Raw genomic sequence first — 23,275 nt, 5'->3', positions numbered from 1 at the left:
TTAGGAAAGTTTTGAGATAGAATGTGAGAATTCAATAAAGACTGAAGAATTGAAAGTGACAGGTGACAGGCCAAGTACAGATGGTCAGTGTCTTGCGTCCAGCAGAGAAAGAGAAAAAGGAAAAGAGAATAATTGATAGAAAATGTAATAAAGAAAATGTGTTGAGTATAGCACTTTCAACTAGGAATTGCACTTAAGTAAATTTTTGATACTAAGATAGGAAGTTAGCCTGTTTGTAACGTTTAAGAAATGTGCCTCCTACACTAGGAAGATTAGATAAGTATTGTTAAACAGCATGTAAAATTTTTGTGTGTTCCTGTATTGTACCTTTTGTTGTCTTGCAGCCAGCGGACGTGCTGTGTTTAACGGGGGGGTATGTGGTGCCCCTGAGGCTTCAGTCGCCACAGAGGTACTGCACCTTCTCCTAAGGTATAGTGCCCCACCATCCAGGTAAGGTGGGAACTCCTGACCACGCTCCACACCTGCATTCCACACACAAGATAGTTCAGTGGGGCCACCTAACAGCTTCAGGCTGGGGATAAGCAGAGCACCCCTCGAGGAACCCTGCTTCATAACACGAGATGTGCTGGGAGGCGGGTGGAGTGAGATGATACAAAAGAGTGGGAAGAGTGAGTTAGATAGTTGGTTAGAGGAGAGAGAAGAGAGAAGATGGGTGTCTGAGGGACGTGCTGCAGCAGGTCCCAGTGATCTGGGCTGCTGGCATGAGAAAGACCAGAGAAAGAGACTGATAAGATAGAACAGATCGGAACGAAGGAGAATAGAAGGACGGTGGGAAGCAGGTTGAGAAAGAGAGAGAACCCTTCCAGTCCAGAGAGCGCAAAGGCCGGGGCTCGGTCCCCGAGGTTGATTGGATCTTTATGTCCGGCAACAGACACCGGAGGAGTAGTGAGCCGCTAACGCCTTGCTCCCATCATAGACTTGGGACACAACAGCAACTGAGTAGAGAGCCGGGACGCAGTGAGGAGTCCCCAAAGCAGGCTACAGCTGTCTGTCATACAAGTAAAGACTAGGAACACCTAGAGAGAGGCATTCCAGGGTAACTAAGTACTGGAGTGCTTCGCACCTAAAGGCGCATTGGAGGAGTCGTTCAGTGAAGGTACATGTTGGCGGAGTGTGGAAGGGAGAGTCCTATCCTGCTTGGAGGATGGCTGGAGCCCTGACCTGGAGAACATGGTACGGAGGCAGGCAGTTGTGTGAACTGCAAACAGTGAGTAAAGCTTTGGAACCGCATGCTCTGGTGTCCTCCAGTTATTCCCGCACCGCTACACCTGGGTAACAACATCTATACCATTCTGCGCCTCTCCTCATCCATTGCACCTACACTGCCCTGGGACTACAGCTCCACCTGTGTGGAGCTACACCATCTTTGCTGCACCACACCATCAGTCCCAGCAGATCTGCATGCAGCGTTGGCTCAACATCTTACTTGCCAAACACCACGGGTGGTGTCACGAACTATTCTAATAAACTTTAACACCATTAACATCACCGCCATTGATATTGGGCGCCCAGGGCCATGGACCGGGTCACCGCTGCTGTGACACACATTCCCGCCTTGACACCGGCCCGGTACCGAGTACCCCACTGCCCTGGGTGTGCGAGGGCGACCCACATGTACTTGGGCTGCAGCATTATTTTTCTACCATTTATTAAAGAAAAAGATGCTTTTTTATTCATTGTTATGCCCTTTTTTGTGTGTTTTTGGCTGTGGTAAAAATCCATATACACAAATATTAATTTTGGTTGTTTCATTGTGTCACAGATTCCTGGCTACTGGAGAGACACTCTCTTCACTGCACTTCCAGTACTGGCTAGGAATATCCACCTTGTCTGGAACTGTTGCGGACACCTGCTGGGCTTTGTGGGACGTTCTCTGTCCAGAATTTATGCCCCTGCCCACCATGGAAAAGTGGATTGAAAATGCAGAAAGATTCTGGACTATCTGCAATTTTCCTAACTGTTTGGGTGCGGTGGATGGGAAACACATCAGGATTATAAAACCCAAGAGAACTGGATCAGAGTACTACAACTATAAAAAGTACTTCTCTACAGTACTCATGGCCATTTCTGATGCAGACTGTAAGTTTATTGCAGTGGACATTGGGGCATTTGGCCGTGGAAATGATTCCAAGGCTTTTAAGAACTCTGACATGGGACAGAAGTTGTATGGCAACCAGTTCAATTTTTCCATGCCACGACTTCTTCCCAACACCGAAGGTCCGCCACAGCCCTTTGTAATGGTTGGGGATGAGGCATTCCAGATGTGCCAAAACCTCCTCAAACCCTACTCCAGCCAGGACTTGGACCACACCAAACGGATTTTTAATTACAGGCTGACCAGGGCAAGAAGAACTGTAGAGTGTGCCTTTGATATACTTGTGTCCAGATGGCGCATTCTCGGCACAGCCATTAACCTTAAACTGGAAACTGTGGATGAGGTGGTGAAGGCCTGTGTTGTACTACACAATTTTGTGATGGTTAGAAAGCACCCACATTTTGAACTCGATGATGACACTCCTAACCCCTTGCCAGAATTTAACCAGCACCCTCTCAGGTCATCCGTTGAAGTAAGGGCAAATGAGGGACCAATTTGCGGCCTACTTCAACTCTGATGTAGGACGGGTGGCATGGCAAGAGCAAATGGTGTAAATCAATTTGTTTTTGGTTGTATGTTAATAAAACACCTGTGTTTATACCTGTACTATACTCTGTGTTTTTTCATTTAAAATTCTGATACATGGCCAGGTTACTGAACATATGGCGTGTATTTTCCACACACTGAATAGAGCAGGGTTCCCCAACTCCAGTCCTCAAGGACCACCAACAGATCGTGTTTTCATGATTTCCTTAGTATTGCTCAGGTGATAATTGCTTCACCTGTGCAATACTAAGGAAATCCTGAAATCATGATCTGTTGGTGGGCCTTGAGGACTGGAGTTGGGGAACCCTGGAATAGAGGATGGGGTTATTTACAAGGTCTATCTATAATATCCTGGGATTGCATTTCAAACTGTTAAATGATGTTAAAGAACGCCATATTAATTGTTAAGGATACAAGGCAAGTTAACATTAGATAGGCCTTGCACTCAACACCGTACTCTATTCAGTCTTTGCAATATTACCTGAGAAAAGACACTGAGGGGATTTGGAAATTGCAAGTCATATAGATTTGTTGTTTTGACAACACATCTCCAAGATTGAAACACGAAACATGTGTCATTACTGGAGCTATGTGTTCCCAAAAAAGCAAACTGTACGGCGCAGTGTGTGACACATTAACCAGACCTTTTTAGAAAAAAAAATATTAAACATTTATTTTTTAAGTTACAAAATAAAAAAATTATTTTCCCTTTGCAGGAGGTTTGTGGGAAGAATGGGATACTTTAGGGGTGTGGAGAGAGGAGGAACAGCTTGAAATTGAGGAAGGGGTTCTAGGTGAAGGGGCAACTAAATTTGTGGGGGAAGGGAGTTCAGGCATGGAAAAGGAGGCAGGTAGAGAAACATCAGAAGGAGAGGGGGGACTGACTAACAAAGTCTTTTGTTTCTTGGTCCTCTTTGGGGCAGGAGTCACCAGCCTGGACCGACTAGCACCGTGTGACCGCCTTACATTACTTGAACGCCTAGAGCTGGTGGACCGTGATCGTGCAGAAAAAAATAAGGAATGTGGGTCTCCCCTAGGGTGCTCTGTGGTGGTGCTGGCGGTGCTCCTTGGAGGAGAGATTGTGGTGTCGGTGCTCATCAAAGGTGAATTGTGCGTGGTGCTTCTAGTAGGCGAAGTGTTGGTGGTGCTCCTCTGATGAGGAGTGGTGGCGGTGCTATGAGGAGGTGAAGTAGTGGCAGTGCTCCTCTGATGAGTGGTGGCAGGGCTATGAGGAGGCGAAGTGGTGGCGGTAATCCTATGAAGAGATGTGGTGCCGGTGCTCCTCTGAAGAGGTGTGGTCCTTGAATGGTGAGGGATTGTGGCGGTGCTCTCATACAGTTGAGAAGTGGCGGTGCTCCAATCCGGAGATGATGATCTCTCTGTGCTCCGAACAGGAGAAGAGGTTGCTGTGGCCCAAGATTTTGCGCTTGTGTGCCAAGCTGATGCCACCGTGGCACTACTGGTGCTCCAGACCGGAGCAGCACTTGACATGGTGGTGGCGGTGGTGGAGTGTCCAGCAGCACTCGGCATTTGTGTTGTATTGTGGTGTCCGGCTTGACTAGGAATGCATGTGGCCGTGCATTGATATGCAGCAGAAGTCGGTACTGTGGTGAAGCGAGTCAGTGGTGGCACAGGTGGGAATGACAACACTGACTGCTGCACGTACTGATTCTGCTGCATAGCCTGCAAGTTAGCAGTGTTGCAGGCGTGTAACACAGTCAGCTGTTGCTCAAGACTAAGATGATCCGCCATGCCCCGTTCACTTTTAATAAAGAGATGGTGCGCTGGTCTATTGAGGTCGGCCTCCAGCCGGTCAAGGCGCTGTGCGGAAGAGTAGAAGAGGTGTTTCATATAGTTAAAACCACGTTCGATTAGTGAAAATCCACTTTCCACTCTTTCAGACAGCATCTTGAGGCTGGCCTGAAAGGCCTCACTCAAGTACATGAATTTGGGCAAGACAGGCCTGTCCAAGGCCCTCTGCCACTGGTGGGTAGTGCCCGCATAACCAGTGGCAGAGACGTGGGACAGGGGAACACCTGATTGACCAGCTTCCTGGTCACCAGCTGTCTGTGTTGCTGACCTGCAACTTGCTTCCTGGTTGTCGGATGGCTGGGACGGGTCCGAGGTCGATCGATGAAGAACCGCTCCCGGGACAGGTTGCAGGGTGCTGCTCCAGGTGCTGTGGAAACAAAGCTAAACATTAGTATCAAGCATTTTCAAGACGGATCAGTTGTGGAATAGAAAATGAACGATTAGGTTCAATAAAACACCAAAAAAAAAACCTTACGCTCTGGTGGCAAGAACTTGGTTCTTCTCCTTGCCGCTGAGCCACTGCGAACCTGTCCCTCAGAACGAACCTCAGTGTTGAAGCGGTCCTTCATCGAGCGCCAATATGTGCGGACTTTTGTCCACTGTTGAGAAAAGGGCAAGAAAAAGACTAGATGTGTATTTCCTGAAGGAAGTACAGATAGTGCTTTGAAATGGTGCCAGGGCTGCCCCTTTAAGAGAGACTTGCCTGCTGCCCCTGCAAGACTTTCAACTCAGGATCCGTTTTAACTGTGGGTGCCTCTCAGGGGCCACGTTGGCCTGTGGGGTCCCTCAGGGTCTGATTTGGTGGGTGGGGCCCCTCAGGATCTGATTCGGTGGCCTGGGCTCCTCAGTGCTTGAAATGGTGAACGGGATCCCTCAGGGTCAGATTTTGTGGCCAGGGCCTCTCGGTCCGATTTTGTTAGTGGGGCCCCTTAGGGTCTGATTTTGTGGGCGGAGCCCCTCTGGGTCCAATTTGGTGGGCGGGGCCCCTCAGGGTCCGATTTGGTGGGCGGGGCCACTCTGGGTCCGATTTGGTGGGCGGGGCCACTCTGGGTCCGATTTGGTGGGCGGGGCCACTCTGGGTCCAATTTAGAGGCCGGGGTTGCTCAGCCTCCGATTTGGAGGCCGGGGGCGATGAGCCTCCGATTTGGAGGCCGGGGTTGCTCAGCCTCCGATTTGGAGGCCGGGGTGGCTCAGCCTCCGATTTGGAGGCCGGGGTGGCTCAGCCTCCGATTTGGAGGCCGGGGTGGCTCAGCCTCCGATTTGGAGGCCGGGGTCGATCAGCCTCCGATTTGGAGGCCGGGGTCGATCAGCCTCCGATTTGGAGGCCGGGGTCGACCAGCCTCCGATTTGGAGGCCGGGGTCGATCAGCCTCCGGTTTTGAGCCTGGGGTCACACTCAGCTTTCGATTTGGCACGCCGGCCCTTTAAGACTCATTTCGGTGCCCCGGCCCTTTAAGAATCACTTTGGCGCGTCGGCCCTTTAAGAGCTAGTTTGGCTCACTGGGCTTCTAAATCCACTTTGGCGCACATTCTCTCTCAGGGGCATGCGTCATGTGATGAAGCTAGATTTGTATTTGTGCTGTGGGTTTCGCTTTAAGAGCTGATATTATCTGCCAGAATCTGTGTCCTGGGGGCGTCATGTGAAGTTCGTAGGCGTTGGCATAGTAACTGGGTGTGCCTGCGCTTATCAATGAGCTTAACTGCCATTTCAATCGCCTCAGGGCATGTTTTGACTGTGGCAAAATTTCCCCATTGAAAAGCATTGAGACAATTCATTCCAATGACGGGAAAATGTTTTTTCAAATGCAAATTGCGCAAAAACTACAAATCCGATCGACACGAAAAATACTTAGCACACCAATCGACGCTCGCTTCGAAACGACACCTCAACGGAGTCTGTGCGTGTAGCGGTTCGGGCCGCATTAATTGCAGAAATCAACTGAATAATAATAACTAGATGTGTGTTTCCTGAAGGAAGTACAGATAGTGCTTTGAAATGGAGCCCGGGCTGCCCCTTTAAGAGAGACTTGCCTGCTGCCCCTGCAAGACTTTCAACTCAGGATCCGTTTTAACTGTGGGTGCCTCTCAGGGGCCACGTTGGCCTGTGGGGTCCCTCAGGGTCTGATTTGGTGGGTGGGGCCCCAAAGGATCCGATTTGGTGGCCTGGGCTCCACAGGGCTTGAAATGGTGGATGGGATCCCTCAGGGTCAGATTTTGTGGCCGGGGCCTCTCGGTCCGATTTTGTGAGTGGGGCGCCTTAGGGTCTGAATTTGTGGGCGGAGCCCCTCTTGGTCCAATTTGGTGGGCGGGGCCCCTAAGGGTCCGATTTGGTGGGTGGGGCCACTCTGGGTCCGATTTAGAGGCCGGGGTCACTCAGCCTCCGATTTGGAGGCCGGCGTCGATGAGCCTATGATTTGGAGGCCAGGGTCGATGAGCCTCCGATTTGGAGGCCGGGGTCGATGAGCCTCCGATTTGGAGGCTGGGGTGGCTCAGCCTCCAATTTGGAGAACGGGGTGGCTCAGCCTCCGATTTGGAGGCCGGGGTGGCTCAGCCTCCGATTTGGACCACGGGGGTCGATCAGCCTCCGATTTGGAGGCCGGGGTTGCTCAGCCTCCAATTTGGACGCCAGGGTCGATGAGCCTCCGATTTGGAGGCCGGGGCGGCTCAGCCTCCGATTTGGAGCCTGGGGTCACTCAGCTTTCGATTTGGCGCGCCGGCCCTTTAAGACTCATTTTGGTGCCCCGGCCCTTTAAGAATCACTTTGGCACGTCGGCCCTTTAAGAGCTAGTTTGGCTCACTGGGCTTCTAAATCCACTTTGGCGCACATTCTCTCTCAGGGGCATGCGTCATGTGATGAAGCTAGATTTGCATTTGTGCTGTGGGTTTCGCTTTAAGAGCTGATATTATCTGCCAGAATCTGTGTCCTGGGGGCGTCATGTGAAGTTTGTAGGCGTTGGCATAGTAACTGGGTGTGCCTGCGCATATCAATGAGCTTAACTGCCATTTCAGTCGCCTCAGGGCATGTTTTGACTGTGGCAAAATTTCCCCATTGAAAAGTATTGAGACAATTCATTCCAATGACGGGAAAATGTTTTTTCAAACGCAAATTGCGCAAAAACTACAAATCCGATCGACACGAAAAATACTTAGCACACCACTCGACGCTCACTTCGAAACGACACCTCAACGGAGTCTGTGCGTGTAGCGGTTCGGGCCACATTAATTGCGGAAATCAACTGAATAATAATAACTAGATGTGTATTTCCTGAAGGAAGTACATATAGTGCTTTGAAATGGAGCCCGGGCTGCCCCTTTAAGAGAGACTTGCCTGCTGCCCCTGCAAGACTTTCAACTCAGGATCCATTTTAACTGTGGGAGCCTCTCAGGGGCCACTTTGGCCTTTGGGGCCCCTCAGGGTCTGGTTTGGTAGGTGGGGCCCCTCAGGATCCAATTCGGTGGCCTGGGCTCCTCAAGGCTTGAATTGGTGGACGAGATCCCTCAGGGTCCGATTTTGTGGCGGGGCCCCTCCGGGTCCGATTTGATGGGCGGGGCCCCTCAGGGTCCGATTTGGTGGGCGGGGCCCCTCAGGGTCCGATTTGGTGGGCGGGGCCCCTCAGGGTCTGATTTGGTGGGCGGGGCCCCTCAGGGTCCGATTTGGTGAGCTGGGGCCCCTCAGGGTACGATTTTGTGGCCGGGGCCCCTCAGGGTCCGATTTGGTGGGCTGGGCCACTCTGGGTCTGATTTGGTGGGCGGGGCCCCTCAGGGTTCGATTTGGAGGACGGGCCCCTCAGGGTCCGATTTGGTGGGCGGGGCCCCTCAGGGTCTGATTTGGTAGGCGGGGCCCCTCAGGGTCCGATTTGGTGGGCGGGGCCCCTCAAGGTCCGATTTGGTGGGCGGGGCCACTCTGGGTCCGATTTGGTGGGCGGGGCCACTCTGGGTCCGATTTGGTGAATGGGGCCCCTCAGGGTCCGATTTGGTGGACGGGCCACTCTGGGTCCCAAGTGGTGGGCAGGGCCACTCTAGGTCCGATTTGGTGGGCGGGGCCACTCTGGGTCCGATTTGGTGGGCGGGGTCACTCTGGGTCCGATTCGGAGGCCAGGGTGGCTCAGCCTCTGATTTGTAGGCCAGGGTCGATCAGCCTCCGATTTGGAGCCTAGGGTCACTCAGCTTTCGATTTGGCGCGCCGGCCCTTTAAGACTCATTTCGGTGCACCGGCCCTTTAAGAATCACTTTGGCCCGCCGCCCTTTAAGAATCACTTTGGCACGTCAGCCCTTTAAGAGCCAGTTTTGCCCACTGGGCTTCCAAATCCACTTTGGCGCACATTCTCTCTCAGGGGCATGCCGTCATGTGATGAAGCTATATTTGCATTTGTGCTGTGGGTTTCGCTTTAAGAGGTGAAATTATCTGCTAGAAACTGTGTCCTGGAGAGGTCATGTGACGTTCGTAGGCGTTGGCATAGTAACTGGGTCTGCCTGCGCATATCAATGAGCTTAACCCCTTCACCCCCAAGGGTGGTTTGCACGTTCATGACCGGGCCAATTTTTACAATTCTGACCACTGTACCTTTATGAGGTCATAACTCTGAAACGCTTCCATGGATCCCGGTGATTCTGACACTGTTTTCTCGTGACATATTGTACTTCATGATAGTGGTAAAATTTCATTCAAATAACTTGCGTTTATTTGTGAAAAAAGCGGAAATTTGGCGAAAATTTTGAAAATTTCGCAATTTTCCAATTTTGAATTTTTAAGCCCTTAAATCACAGAGATATGGCACACAAAAAACTTGATAAGTAACTTTTCCCACTTGTTTACTTTACATCAGCACAATTTTGGAACCAAATTTTTTTTTTTGTTAGGAAGTTATAAGGGTTAAAAATTGACCAGCGATTTCTAATTTTTGCAACACCATTTTATTTTTACGGACCACATCACATTTGAAGTGACTTTGAGGGGTCTATATGATAGAAAATACCCAAAAGTGACACCATTCTAAAAACTGCACCCCTTAAGGTGCTCAAAACCACATTCAAGATGTTTATTAACCCTTTAGGTGCGTCACATGAATTTTTTGAATATTTAAAAAAAAATGAACATCTAACTTTTTTTCACAAAAAAAATATTTCAGGTTCAATTTTTTTTATTTTACCAAGGGTAACAGGAGAAATTGGACTGCAAAAGTTATTGTGCAATTTGTCCTGAGTACGCTGATACCTGATATGTGGGGGGGGGGGGGACCACTGTTTCGGCGCATGGCAGACCTCGGCAGGGAAGGAGTGCCGTTTGACTTTTTCAATGCAAAATTGGCTGGAATTCAGATCGGACGCCATGTCACGTTTGCAGAGCCCCTGATGTACCTAAACAGTAGAAACCCCCCACAAGTGACCGCATTTTGGAAACTAGACTCCCCAAGGAACTTATCTAGATATGTGGTGAGAACTTTGAACCCACAAGGGCTTCACAGAAGTTTATAACGTACAACGGTACGATTAAAAAATCATATTTTTTCCACAAAAATGATCTTTTCACCCCCAATTTTTATTTTCCCAAGGGTAACAGGACCCTAAAAGTTATTGTGCAATTTGTCCTGAGTATGCTGATACCCCATATGTGGGTGTAAACCACTATTTGGGCGCATGGCAGAGCTCGGAAGGGAAGCAGCGCCATTTGACGTTTTTGGCTGGAATTGAGATCGGACACCATGTCGCGATTGGAAAACCCCTGATGTACCAAAACAGTGGAAACCCCCCACAAATTACACCATTTTGGAAACTAGACCCCCCAAGGAACTTATCTACATGTGTGGTGAGAACTTTGAACCCCCAAGGGCTTCACAGAAGTTTATAATGCCAGGGCATGAATATTAAAAAATCGTATTTTTTCCACAAACATGATCAATTAGTCCCCAATTTATTTATTTTCCCAAGGGTAACAGGAGAAATTGAACCCAAAAAGTTGTTGTCCAATTTGTCCTGCGTACGCTGACACCCCATATGTGGGAGAAAACTACTGTATGGGCACACGTCGGGGCTCGGAAGGGAAGTAGTGACGTTTTGGAATGCAGACTTTGATGGAATGGTCTGCGGGTGTCATGTTGACTTTGGAGAGCCCCTAATGTACCTAAACAGTGGAGACCCCCACAAATGACCCCATTTTGGAAACTAGACCCCCTAAGGAACTTATCTAGATGTGTGGTGAGCACTTTGAACCCCCAAGGGCTTCACAGAAGTTTATAATGCCCGGGCATGAAAATAAAAAATCGTATTTTTTCCACAAACATGATCAATTAGTCCCCAATTTTTTTACTTTCCCAAGGGTAACAGGAGAAATTGGACCCCAAAAGTTGTTGTCTAATTTGTCCTGAGTACACTGATACCCCATATGTGGGAGAAAACCATTGTATAGGCACACGTCGGGGCTCGGAAGGGAAGTAGTGACATTTTGGAATGCAGACTTTGATGGAATGGTCTGCGGGTGTCATGTGTGTTTGGAGAGCCTAAACTATTGAAACTCCCAAGTGACCCCATTTTGGACACTAGACCCCCCACGGAACTTATCTAGATGTGTGGTGAGCACTTTGAACCCCCAAGTGCTTCACAGAAGTTTATAACGCCCGGGCGTGAAAATAAAAAAATCATTTTTTTCCACAAAAATGATATTTTTGCCCCCAATTTTTTATTTTCCTAAGGGTAACAGGAGAAATTGGACCCCAAAAGTTGTTTTGCAATTTGTCCTGTGTAGGCTGATACCCTACATGTGGGGGTAAAACACTGTTTGGGAGCATGGCAGAGCTTGGAAGGGAAGGAGCACCATTTGACTTTTTCAACTCAGAATTGGCTGGAATTGAGATCAGACGCCATGTTGCATTTGGAGAGCCCCTGATGTGCCCAAACAGTGGAAACCCCCAATTCTAACTCCAACCCTAACCCCAACACACCCCTAACCCTAGCCCTAGCCCTGGCCCTAACCCTAATGGGAAAATGGAAATAAATACATTTTCTTTTAATTTTATTATTTTTCCCTAACTAAGGGGGTGATAACGGGGGGGTTTGATTTACTATTTATGGCGGTTTTTATGTTTGGCAGCTGTCATACGCTAAAAGATGCTTTTTATTGTAAAAATAGTTTTTGCATCACCACATATTGAGAGCTATAATTTTTCTGTATTTTGACCCACCAAGTTATGTGAGGTCTTATTTTTTGCGGGACGAGTTGACGTTTTTATTGGTATCATTTTCGGGCACGTGACACTCTTTGATCGCTTTTTATTCTGATTTTTGGACCGCAGAATAAACAAAAACCAGCGTTTCATGAATTTCTTTGGGGAGGGCGTTTACACCGTTCCGCGTGCGGTAAAATTGGTAAAGCGGTTTTATTCTTCGGGTCAGTACGGTTACAGCGATACCTCATTTAGGTCGTTTTTTTATGTTTTGTCGGTTTTATGCAATGAAAACTATTTTGTATTAAAAATAATTATTTTTGCATCGTTTTATTCTGCGAGCTATAACTTTTTTATTTTTTCTCTGATGGTGCTGTGTGGCAGCTCATTTTTTGTGGGACAAGATGACGTTTTCAGCGGTACCACGGATATTTATATGCGTCTTTTTGATCGCGCGTTATTGCACTTTTTGTTTGGCGGTATGATAATAAATCATTATTTTTTGCTTCGTTTTTTATTTTTATTTTTTAAGGGGTTCGCTAAAGGGGTTAACTAATGGGACAGTTTTATAGGGCAGGTCGTTACGGACGCGGCGATACCTAATATGTGTACTTTTATTGTTTTTTTTTTTTATTTCCAAAAAATAGATTTATTGGGGGAATAATTTTTTTTTTTCTAATTTATTTGGCGATTTTTTAAAATTATTTTAACACTTTTTCTTTCTTTTTTTTTTTAACTTTATTACATAGTCCCAGGTGGGACATCACTGTCCTATGACAGATCGCTGATCTGTCACATCACAGATCACTGTGACAGATCAGCGATCTGTCACAGGCACTGCTGCAGACTTCCTCATGCCTGCGCTTTGCAGGCAGTGAGGAAGTCAGCTCCCTACAGGCCCCCGAAGGCCCCCGTCGCCATCTTGGATTCGCGGGCCTGCAGGGAAGGAGCCCCCCGCAGCAGCGCTGCACATTGCGCTGCCATGGGGGGCTCAGGGAAGCACGGAGGGAGCCCCCTCCCTGCCGATGCTTCCCTTTAACCCCCAGTACACCGCGATCATGTTTGATTGCGGTGTGCAAGGGGTTAACGTGTCGGGGGCGGTCCGTGACCGCCCCTGACACATTGTGACGGGTGTCAGCTGTGGTAATTAGCTGACACCCAGCTGCGATCAGCGGCGCTCACCACGTGGGCGCCGCTGATCGCTGAGACGTACTATCCCGTCCATGGGCATAGGGGCCCGGGTCCCATGGACGGAATAATATGTCTGAAGTCAGGAAGGGGTTAACTGCCATTTCAATCACCTCAGGGCAAGCTTTGACTGTGGCAACATTTTCCCATTGAAAAGCATTGAGACAGTGCATTCCAATGACGGGAAAAACAATTTTCAAATGCAAATTGCGCAAACACTACAAATCTGATTGACACAAAAAATACTTAGCACACCACTCATGGACACTGGCTTCGAAACGACACCTCAACGGAGTCTGTGCGTGTAGCGGTTCAGGCCACATTAATTGCGGAAATCAACTGAATAATAAGAACTAGATGTGTATTTCCTGAAGGAAGTACAGATAGTGCTTTGAAATGGTGCCCGGGCTGCCCCTTTAAGAGAGACTTGCCTGCTGCCCCTGCAAGACTTTCAACTTGGGATCCGTTTTAACTGTGGGTGCCTCTCAGGGGCCACTTTGGCCTGTGGGGTCTCTCAGGGTCTGTTTTGGTGGGTGGGGCCCCTCAGGACCCGATTCGATGGCCTGAGCTCCTCAGGGCTTGAATTGGTGGATGGGATCCCTCAGGGTCTGATATTGTGGGCGAAGTCCCTCTGGGTTCAATTTGGTGGGCGGGACCCCTCTGGGTCTGATTTGGTGGGCGGGGCCCCTCAAAGTCCAGTTTAGTGGGCGGGGCCCCTCAGAGTTCGATTTGGTGGTCGGGGCCACTCTGGGTTCGATTTGGTGGGCGGGGCCCCTCAGAGTCCGATTTGGTGGGTGGGGCCACACAGCATCCAATTTGGTGGGCGGGGCCCCTCTAAATCCGATTTGGTGGGCGGAGCCCCAAAGGGTCCGATTTGGTGGGCAGGGCCCCTCAGGGTCCAATTTGGTGGGGGCTCCATAGGGTCCAATTTGGTGGGTGGGGCAACTCTGGGTCCGAATTGGTGGGCGGTGCCACTCTGGGTCCGATTTGGAGGCCAGGGTGGCTCAGCCTCCGATTTGTAGGCAAGGGTCGATCAGCCTCTGATTTGGAGGCCGGGGTGGCTCAGCCTGCGATTTGGAGGCAAGGGTCAATCAGCCTCCAATTTGGAGGCTGGAGTGGCTCAGCCTGCGATTTGGAGGCAGGGGTCAATCAGCCTCCGATTTGGAGCCTGGCCCTTTAAGACTCATTTTGGTGCGCCGGTCCTTTAAGAATCATTTTGGCGCGTCAGCCCTTTAAGAAACAGTTAGGCACACATGGCTTCTAAATCCACTATGGCGCACATTCTCTCTCAGGAGCATGCGTCATGTGATGAAGATAGATTTGCATTTGTGCTTTGGGTTTCGCTTTAAGAGCTGATATTATCTGGCAGAAACTGTGTCCTGGTGGGTCATGTAAAGTTCGTAGGTGTTGGCTTAGTAACTGAGTCTGCCTGCGCATATGAGCTTAACTGCTATTTGAATCGCCTCACGACTGCCCAATGTATTCCTATGGCAAAATTTTCCCATTGAAACGCATTGAGACAATGCATTCCAATGACGGGAAAAAAAATTTCAAACGCAAATTGCGCAAAAACTACAAATCCGATCGACATGAAAAATACTTAGCACACCACTCGTGGACGCTGGCTTTGAAACGACGCCTCAATGGAGTCTGTGCGTGTAGCGGTTCGGGCCACATTAATTGCGGAAATCAACTGAATAATAATAATAATACTAGATGTGTATTTCCTGAAGGAAGTACAGATAGTGCTTTGAAATGGTGCCCGGGCTGCCCCTTTAAGAGAGACTTGCCTGCTGCCCCTGCAAGAGTTTCAACTCAGGATCCGTTTTAACTGTGGGTGCCACTCGGGGCCCGATTTGGTGGGTGGGGCCACTCGGGGGACGATTTGGTGGGCAGGGCCACTTGGAGGCCTATTTGGTGTTTGGGGCCACTCGGGGGCCGATTTGGTGGGCGGGGACACTCTGTCTATTTTGGTGGGCGGGGCCCCTCAGGGTCCGATTTGGTGGGTGGGGCCACTCTGGGTCTTATTTGGTGGGCGGAGCCCCTCAGGGTCCGATTTGTGGGCGGGGCCACTCTGGGTCCGATTTGGTGGGTGGGGCCACTCTGGGTCTGATTTGGTGGGCGGGGCCACGCTAGGTCCGATTTGGAGGCCAGGGTCAATCAGCCTCCGATTTGGAGGCCGGGGTAGCTCAGCCTCCGATTTGGAGCCTGGGGTCACTCAGCTTTCGATTTGGCGCGCCGGCCCTTTAAGACTCATTTTGGTGCGCCGGCCCTTTATGAATCACTTTGGTGCGTCAGCCCCTTAAGAGCCAGTGTGGCTCACTGGGCTTCTAAATCCACTTTGGCGCACATTCTCTCTCAGGGGCATGCGTCATGTGATGAAGTTAGATTTGCATTTGTGCTGTGGGTTTCGCTTTAAGAGCTGATATTGTGTGGCAGAATCTGTGTCCTGGGGGCATCATTTGAAGTTCGTAGGCGTTGGCATAGTAACTGGGTGTGCCTGCACATATCAATGAGCTTAACTGCCATTTGAATCGTCTCAGGGCACGTTTTAAGTTTCCCATTGAAAAGCATTGAGACAGTGCTTTCCAATGACGGGAAAAAAAATTTTCAAACGCAAATTGCGCAAAAACTACAAATCCGATCGACACGAAAAATACTTAGCACACCTCTCATGGATGCTGGCTTCGAAACGACACCTCAACGGAGTCTGTGCGTGTAGCGGTTCGGGCCGCATTAATTGCGGAAATCAACTGAATAATAATAACTAGATGTGTATTTCCTGAAGGAAGTACAGATAGTGCTTTGAAATGGAGCCCGGGCTGCCCCTTTAAGAGAGACTTGCCTGCTGCCCCTGCAAGACTTTCAACTCAGGATCCGTTTTAACTGTGGGTGCCTCTCAGGGGCCACTTTGGCCTCAGGGTCTGATTTGGTGGGTGGGGCCCCTCAGGATCCAATTCGGTGGCCTGGGCTCCTCAAGGCTTGAATTGCTGGCCGGGATCCCTCAAGGTCCGATTTTGTGGATGGGGCCCCTCAGGGTCTGATTTTGTGGCCGGGGCCCCTCAGGGTCCGATTTTGTGGCCAGGGTCCCTCAGGGTCTGATTTTGTGGGTGGGTCCCTTCAGGGTCCGATTTTGTGGCCGGGGCCCCTCAGGGTCCGATTTTGTGGCCGGGGCCCCTCAGGGTTCGATTTTGTGGCCTGGGCCCCTCAGGGTCTGACTTTGTGGCCGGGGCCCCTCAGGGTTCGATTTTGTGGTTGAGGCCCCTCAGGGTCCGATTTTTTGTCCGGGGCCCCTCAGGGACCAAATTTGTGGTTGGGGCCCCTCAGGGTCCAATTTTGTGGCCAGGGCCCCTCAGGGTCCGATTTTGTGGGTGGGGCCCCTCAGGGTCCGATTTTGTGGGTGGGGCCCCTCAGGGTCCGATTTTGTGGCCGGGGTCTCTCAGGGTCTGATTTTGTGGCCGGGACCCCTCAGGGTCCGATTTTGTGATTGGGGCCCCTCAGGGTCCGATTTTGTGGCCGGGACCCCTCAGGGTCTGATTTTGTGGTTGGGGCCCCTCAGGGTTCGATTTTGAGGTTGGGGCCCCCCTGGGTCCATTTTGGTGGGCGGGGCCAATCTGGGTCCAATTTGGTGGGGGGGCCCTCAGGGTCCAATTTGGTGGTCAGGGCCCCACGGGGTCTGATTTGGTGGGCGGGGCTCCTCAGGGTCCAATTAGGCGGGCGGGGCCCCTCGGGGTCCAATTTGGTGGGCGGGGCCACTCTGCATCCATTTTGGTGGGCAGGGCCCTTCAGGGTCTAATTTGGTGGGCGGGGTCACTCTGGGTCCAATTTGGTGGGCGGGGCCCCTCAGGGTCCGATTTTGTGGTTGGGGCCCCTCAGGGTCCGATTTTGTGGTTGGGGCCCCTCAGGGTCCGAATTTGTGGCCGGGGCCCCTCAAGGTCCTTTTTTGAGGGTGGGGCCCCTTAAGGTCTGATTTAGTGGGCGGAGCCCCTCTGGGTCCAATTTGGTGGGCGGGGCCTCTCTGGGTCTGATTTGGTGGGCGGGGCCCCTCAGGGTCCGATTTTGTGGTTGGGGCCTCTCAGAGTCTGATTTTGTGGCTGGGGCCCCTCAGGGTCCGATTTTGTGGGTGGGGTCCCTAAGGGTCCGATTTTGTGTCCGGGGCCCCTCAGGGTCCGATTTTGTGGTTGAGGCCCCTCAGGGTCTGATTTTGTGGCCGGGGCCCCTAAGGGTCCGAATTTGTGGTTGGGGCCCCTCAGAGTCTGAATTTGTGGCTGGGGCCCCTCAAGGTCCTTTTTTGAGGGTGGGGCCCCTTAAGGTCTGATTTAGTGGGCGGAGCCCCTCTGGGTCCAATTTGGTGGGTGGGGCCACTCTGGGTCCGATTTGGTGGGCGGGGCCCCTCAGGGTCCAATTTGGTGGGTCGGGCCCCTCAGGGTCCGAATTTGTGGCCAGGGCCCCTCAGGGTCCGATTTTGTGGCCAGGGCCCCTCAGGGTCCGATTTTATGGGTGTGGCCCCTCAGGGTCCGATTTTGTGGCCGGGGCCCCTCAGTGTCCGATTTTGTGGGTGGGGCCCCTCAGGGTCCGATTTTGTGGCTGGGGCCCCTCGGTCCGATTTTGTGGGCGGGGCCCCTTAGGGTCTGATTTTGTGGGTGGAGCCCCTCTGGGTCCAATTTGGTGGGCGGGGCCACTCTGGGTTCGATTTGGTGGGCGGGGCCCCTCTTGGTCCGATTTGGTGGGCGCCCCTCAGGGTCTGATATGGTGGGCGGGGCCCCTCAGGGTCCGATTTGGAGGGCGGGGCCACTCTGGGTCTAATTTGGTGGGCGGGGCCCTTCAGGGTCCGATTTGGTGGACGGGGCCACTCTGGGTCTGATTTGGTGGGCGGAGCCCCTCAGGGTCCAATTTGGTGGGCGGGGCCACTCTGGGTCTGATTTGGTGGGCGGAGCCCCTCAGGGTCCAATTTGGTGGGCGGGGCCACTCTGGGTCCGACTTGGTGGGCGGGGCCACTCTGGGTCCGATTTGGTGGGCGGGGCCACTCTGGGTCCGATTTGGTGAGCTGGGCCACTCTGGGTCCGATTTGGAGGCCAGGGTGGCTCAGCCTCCGATTTGTAGGCCATGGTAGATCAGCCTCCGATTTGGAGGCCGGGGTGGCTCAGCCTCCGATTTGGAGCCTGGGGTCACTCAGCTTTCGATTTGTCACGCTGGCCCTTTAAGACTCATTTTGGTGCGCCGGCCCTTTAAGAATCACTTAGGCGCGTCAGCCGTTTAAGAGCTAGTTTGGCTCACTGGGCTTCTAAGTCCACTTTGGTGCACATTCTCTCTCAGGGGCATGCGTCATGTGATGAAGCTAGATTTGCATTTGTGCTGTGGGTTTCACTTTGAGAGCTGATATTATCTGCCAGAATCTGTGTCCTGGGGGTGTCATGTGAAGTTCGTAGGCATTGGCATAGTAACTGGGTGTGCCTGCGCATATCAATGAGCATAACTGCCATTTCAATCGCCTCAGGCCATGTTTTCTCTGTGGAAACATTTCCCCCATTGAAAAGCATTGAGACAATGCATTCCAATGACGGGAAAAAAAAATTCAAACGCAAATTGCGCAAAAACTACAAATCACGGTAACTCCGCCCCCCGCATTACACATCCCCGTTCTATTGATTTGCGGATGTTTTTAAGTATTTTTTTTACACAGTCAGCCTTTGGGGGGTACCCTGATCCTAATGCACACACTTAAAATTAAATCTGTGATGAAAAAGTCACTTAGACCCCGTTTTTCAGGGTATTTTTTAATTTAATTTTAAGTGTGTGCATTAGGATCAGGGCACCCCCCAAAGGCTGACTGTGTAAAAAAATATTTAAAAATATCCCCAAATCACTAGAACGGGGTCAGAGTGATCTCTCCTTCATAGATCACCTCTGACAACCTGCCCCAGGCTCTTCCAGCCTCTGACAACCTGCCCCAGGCACTTCCAGCCTCTAACAACCTGCCCCAGGCTCCAGCAGCCTCTGACAACCTGTCCCCAAGCTCTTCCAGCCTCTAACAACCTGCCCCCAGCCTCTGACAACCTGCCCCCAGCCACTGACAACCTGCCCCAGGCCCTGACAGCTTCTGACAACCCACCCCCTGCCATTTGAATCACCTCACGACTGCCCAATGTTTTCCTATGGCAAAATTTTCCCATTCAAATGCATTGAGACAATGCATTCCAATGACGGGAAAAAAAAATTTCAAACGCAAATTGCGCAAAAACTACAAATCCGATTGACACAAAAAATACTTAGCACACCTCTCATGGACGCTGGCTTCGAAACGACACCTCAGCGGAGTCTGTGCGTGTAGCGGTTTGGGCCGCATTAATTGTGGAAAATCAACTGAATAATAAGAATAAGTTAGCAGCGTTCGGATTACAAGATAGTGGTTTTTTCAAACCACTATAAAAATTATATTATACAATGCACAGATGGTAACATCTTTATCAACACACACCGTAGTGAACTTGACAAACCGTCAAGGCGGCATCCCAACAAATTGAATACACAATGCTTTCACTGTTGAACTTGAGCACACTTGTGTGTTTACTGTAAGTATATATCTTGCAATAAACACACAAGTATCCTCAGGAACAAGAGTGAAGCATGAAATATTCAGCATGACAATACACAATGTGTACACTATTGAACCTGAGGACACTTGTGTGTTTACTGCAAGTGTATATCTTTCAATAAACACACAAGTATCCTCAGGAACAAGAGTCAATGCAGCATTGCACAACAGAGAAATACTTACTGAGCGCCTTTTTGACAGTTGCAGAGGCGCTGTCCCAGCCCTCCATCAATGCTGCGGCCACTTCATTCCAGAGCTGCCGGGTCACCACAATTTCTTTGCACTGCTGGTCACGGCTGTCCCACAACGGGACACGCTCCTGGACAAGGCTGATGATTTGCTCATTGTCGAGATATACATCTTCATCCCGTTTTGGAACCTAGAAAAGAAATACATTTAGAATCTTTGTAGTTGTGGAGAATGATATAGATGAAAAAAAAAAAGGGGAGAAAAGCAGGCCAGAAAAACATGAATACAAAAAATTAATAGGCAAAAAAACGGATACTTACAGTGCGTCTCGTTCCCGCCATGCCTTGTGGACGCTGCTCCGACTGTTCCGGCTCACATGCCTTGTCCGATGCTGAGGTCTGAAAAAGTTCAGAAATAATTACCCATTTGTAGAGGCAGGTATACTTACAAAAAGGCAGCAAAATACTCACCTCACGCTCTGCATTTGCCAATTCTTGACAGGCCCAAATGCATCTGCACTAATCCAGGGTGCAGTGGACCCAAGTAAAAATGGCAGCTGCACAGGTGCATAAATACCAAATGAAACAGCCAGCCTACAATGAGGGATTGGCCGTGTGGTTGGACGCCCGCAGACCATTCCATCAAAGTCTGCATTCCAAAACGTCACTACTTCCCTTCCGAGCTCTCCCATGCGCCCAAACAGTGGTTCCCCCCCACATATGGGGTATCAGCGTACTCAGGATAAATTGCACAACAACTTTTGTCGTCCAATTTCTCCTGTTACCCTTAGGAATATAAAAAATAGAGGGCTAAAAAATCATTTTTGAGGAAAAAAAATGATTTTTAATTTTCACGGCTCTATGTTTATAAACTTCTGTGAAGCACTTGGGGGTTCAAAGTGCTCACCACATATCTAGATAAGCTCCTTCGGGGGTCTAGTTTCCAAGATGGGATCACTTTTGGGGGGTTTATACTGTTTAATCACATCAGGGGCTCTGCAAACGCAACGTGACGCCCGCAGACCATTCCATCAAAGTCTGCATTCCAAAATGGTACTCCTTCCCTTCCAAGCTCTCCCATGCACCCAAACAGTGGTCCCCCCCACATATGAGGTATCAGCGTACTCAGGACAAATTGCACAAAAACTTTTGTGGTCCAATTTCTCCTGTTAGCCTTGTGAAAATAAAAATAGCGGGCTAAAAAATCATTTTTGATGAAAAAATTTTTTTTAATTTTCACGGCTCTACGTTATAAACTTCTGTGAAGCACTTGAAGGTTCAAAGTGCTCACCACACATCTAGATAAGTTCTTTAAGGGGTCTAGTTTCTAAAATGGGGTCATTTGTTGGGGGTTTCCACTGTTTAGGAACATCAGGGGCTCTCAAAACGCAACATGGCATCCGATCTGAATTCCAGCCAATTCTGTTGAAAAAGTCAAACGGGCTCCTTCCCTTGCGAGCTCTGCCGTGCGCTGAAAAAGTGGTTTACCCCCACATATGGGGTATCGGCGTATTCAGGAGAACTCGCACAACACATTTCGTGGTTCATTTTCTCTTTTAACACTTGTGAAAATAAAAAAAATTGGTTCTGAAGTAAATTTTTTGCAAAAAAAAGTTAAATGTTAATTTTTTCCTTCCACATTGCTTTAGTTCCTGTGAAGCAAGTAAAGGGTTAATAAACTTCTTGAATGTGGTTTTGAGCACGTTGAGGGGTCTAGTTTTTAGAACGGTGTCATTTTTGGGTATTTTCTGTCATGTACACCCCTCAAAATGACTTTAAATATGATGTGGTCCCTAAAAAAAATGGTTTTGTAAATTTTGTTGTAAAAATGAGAAATTACTGGTCAATTTTTAACCCTTATAACTTCCTAACAAAAAAAAATTTTGCTCCCAAAATTGTGCTGATGTAAAGTAGACATGTGGGAAATGATATTTATTAAGAAATTTATGTGACACATCTCTCTGATTTAAGGGCATAAAAATTTAAAGTTTTAAAATTGCAAAATTTTCAAAATTTTTGCCATATTTCCATTTTTTTCATAAATAAACACAAGATTTATCAAATAAATTTTACCACTAACATAAAGTACAATATGTCATGAAAAAACTTTCTCAGAATCAGCAGGATCCGTTAAAGCGTTCCAGAGTTATAACCTCATAAAGTGACAGTGGTCAGAATTGTAAAAATTGGCCTGGTCATTAAGCTGCAAACTGGCTCTGTCGCTAAGGGGTTAAACAACAACCACTAGACAGATTTCATCAACAAAGGTATCATTTTAATATGTATAATGGCTCCAACCTGACAATGTCTGTAGGTTACTCTGTACAATTCTGCTGACAGGTTCCCTGTAAAGCCTCTTTCACACTTCCGTTTTTGACAATCAGTCAAGATCCGCCAATTTTGAAAAAAAACGGATCCGCCATTTTTCTTTGCGGATCCATTTTTTCCCCATTGACTTTCATTATTGGCGGATCCTGACTGATTGCCGTCCGTTGCATCCGTTTTTTTGAGGATCCGCCACAATGTTAGTGTCCGTCAACATCCTCAAAGATTTCCAAACGGAGCTTGCAACGTTTTTTTTGTCCGGCGGATCCTCCACACACTGAATTACCCACAAAATCTGTCTGGGTGCCAGACAAAAAACTCTCTCTCTCTCTCTCGTCCTTACTTGTCTACAACTGACCCTTCTTTCCTCTCTCTCCTTTTTGTGTCCTTACTTGTCTACAACTGACCCTTCTTTCTAAACTGTCATATAACCCTCTCAGCATCTGTACATTTTTTTCTAAAAGCATGTGGAGAGAGACTGCGACGACCATGAAGGGATGATAACCCTCAATCTTTTGACCCAAAGTAAGACGCCTTTTCCATAGGCCACTTGCTCTTCAGATTGGCACATGAGGCTTTCATAACAACCGATCAGTATATTTAAATTTTTTTCAAAAAGTGTGCAGAAATAGAATGCCACAAACACGAAAGGAGTTGAAACCTCAATCTTCTGATCAGCGTCGGACTGGAACACCTTGGGCCCACCAGAGAAAATCATTCTTGGGGCCCACTATGTAGCTGCATAGAGTTAAATACCAGACCACCAATTGTGCGGTAAAACACGCTAATATCCGGGTATAATATAAGGTTGTACATGTCTTAATTATGTAGCAGGAGTTGGGGTAGCCCCCTCATAGAATATAAAGCAGCCCCCTCATAGAATATAATGTAGACCCCTCATAGAATATAATGCAGCCATCTCATAGAATATAATGCAGCCATCTCATAGAATATAATACTGCCCCCCTCATAGGGTATAATGATAGGGTATAATGCACCCCCTCATAGGGTATAATGCACCCCCTCATAGGGTATAATGCACCCCCTCATAGGGTATAATACTGCCCCCCTCATAGGGTATAATACTGCCCCCCTCATAGGGTATAATGATAGGGTATAATGCACCCCCTCATAGGGTATAATGCACCCCCTCATAGGGTATAATACTGCCCCCCTCATAGGGTATAATACTGCCCCCCTCATAGGGTATAATGCACCCCCTCATAGGGTATAATGCACCCCCTCATAGGGTATAATGCTGCCCCCCTCATAGGGTATAATACTGCCCCCCTCATAGGGTATAATGCACCCCCTCATAGGGTATAATGCACCCCCTCATAGGGTAT

The sequence above is a fragment of the Dendrobates tinctorius genome, unplaced genomic scaffold, assembly GCF_039654945.1.
Source record: "Dendrobates tinctorius isolate UK_male_01 unplaced genomic scaffold, ASM3965494v1 ptg000158l, whole genome shotgun sequence".
Lineage (NCBI taxonomy): Eukaryota > Metazoa > Chordata > Amphibia > Anura > Dendrobatidae > Dendrobates > Dendrobates tinctorius.
The sequence above is the reverse complement of the archived record's forward strand: the minus strand, read 5'-3'. Positions refer to the sequence as shown.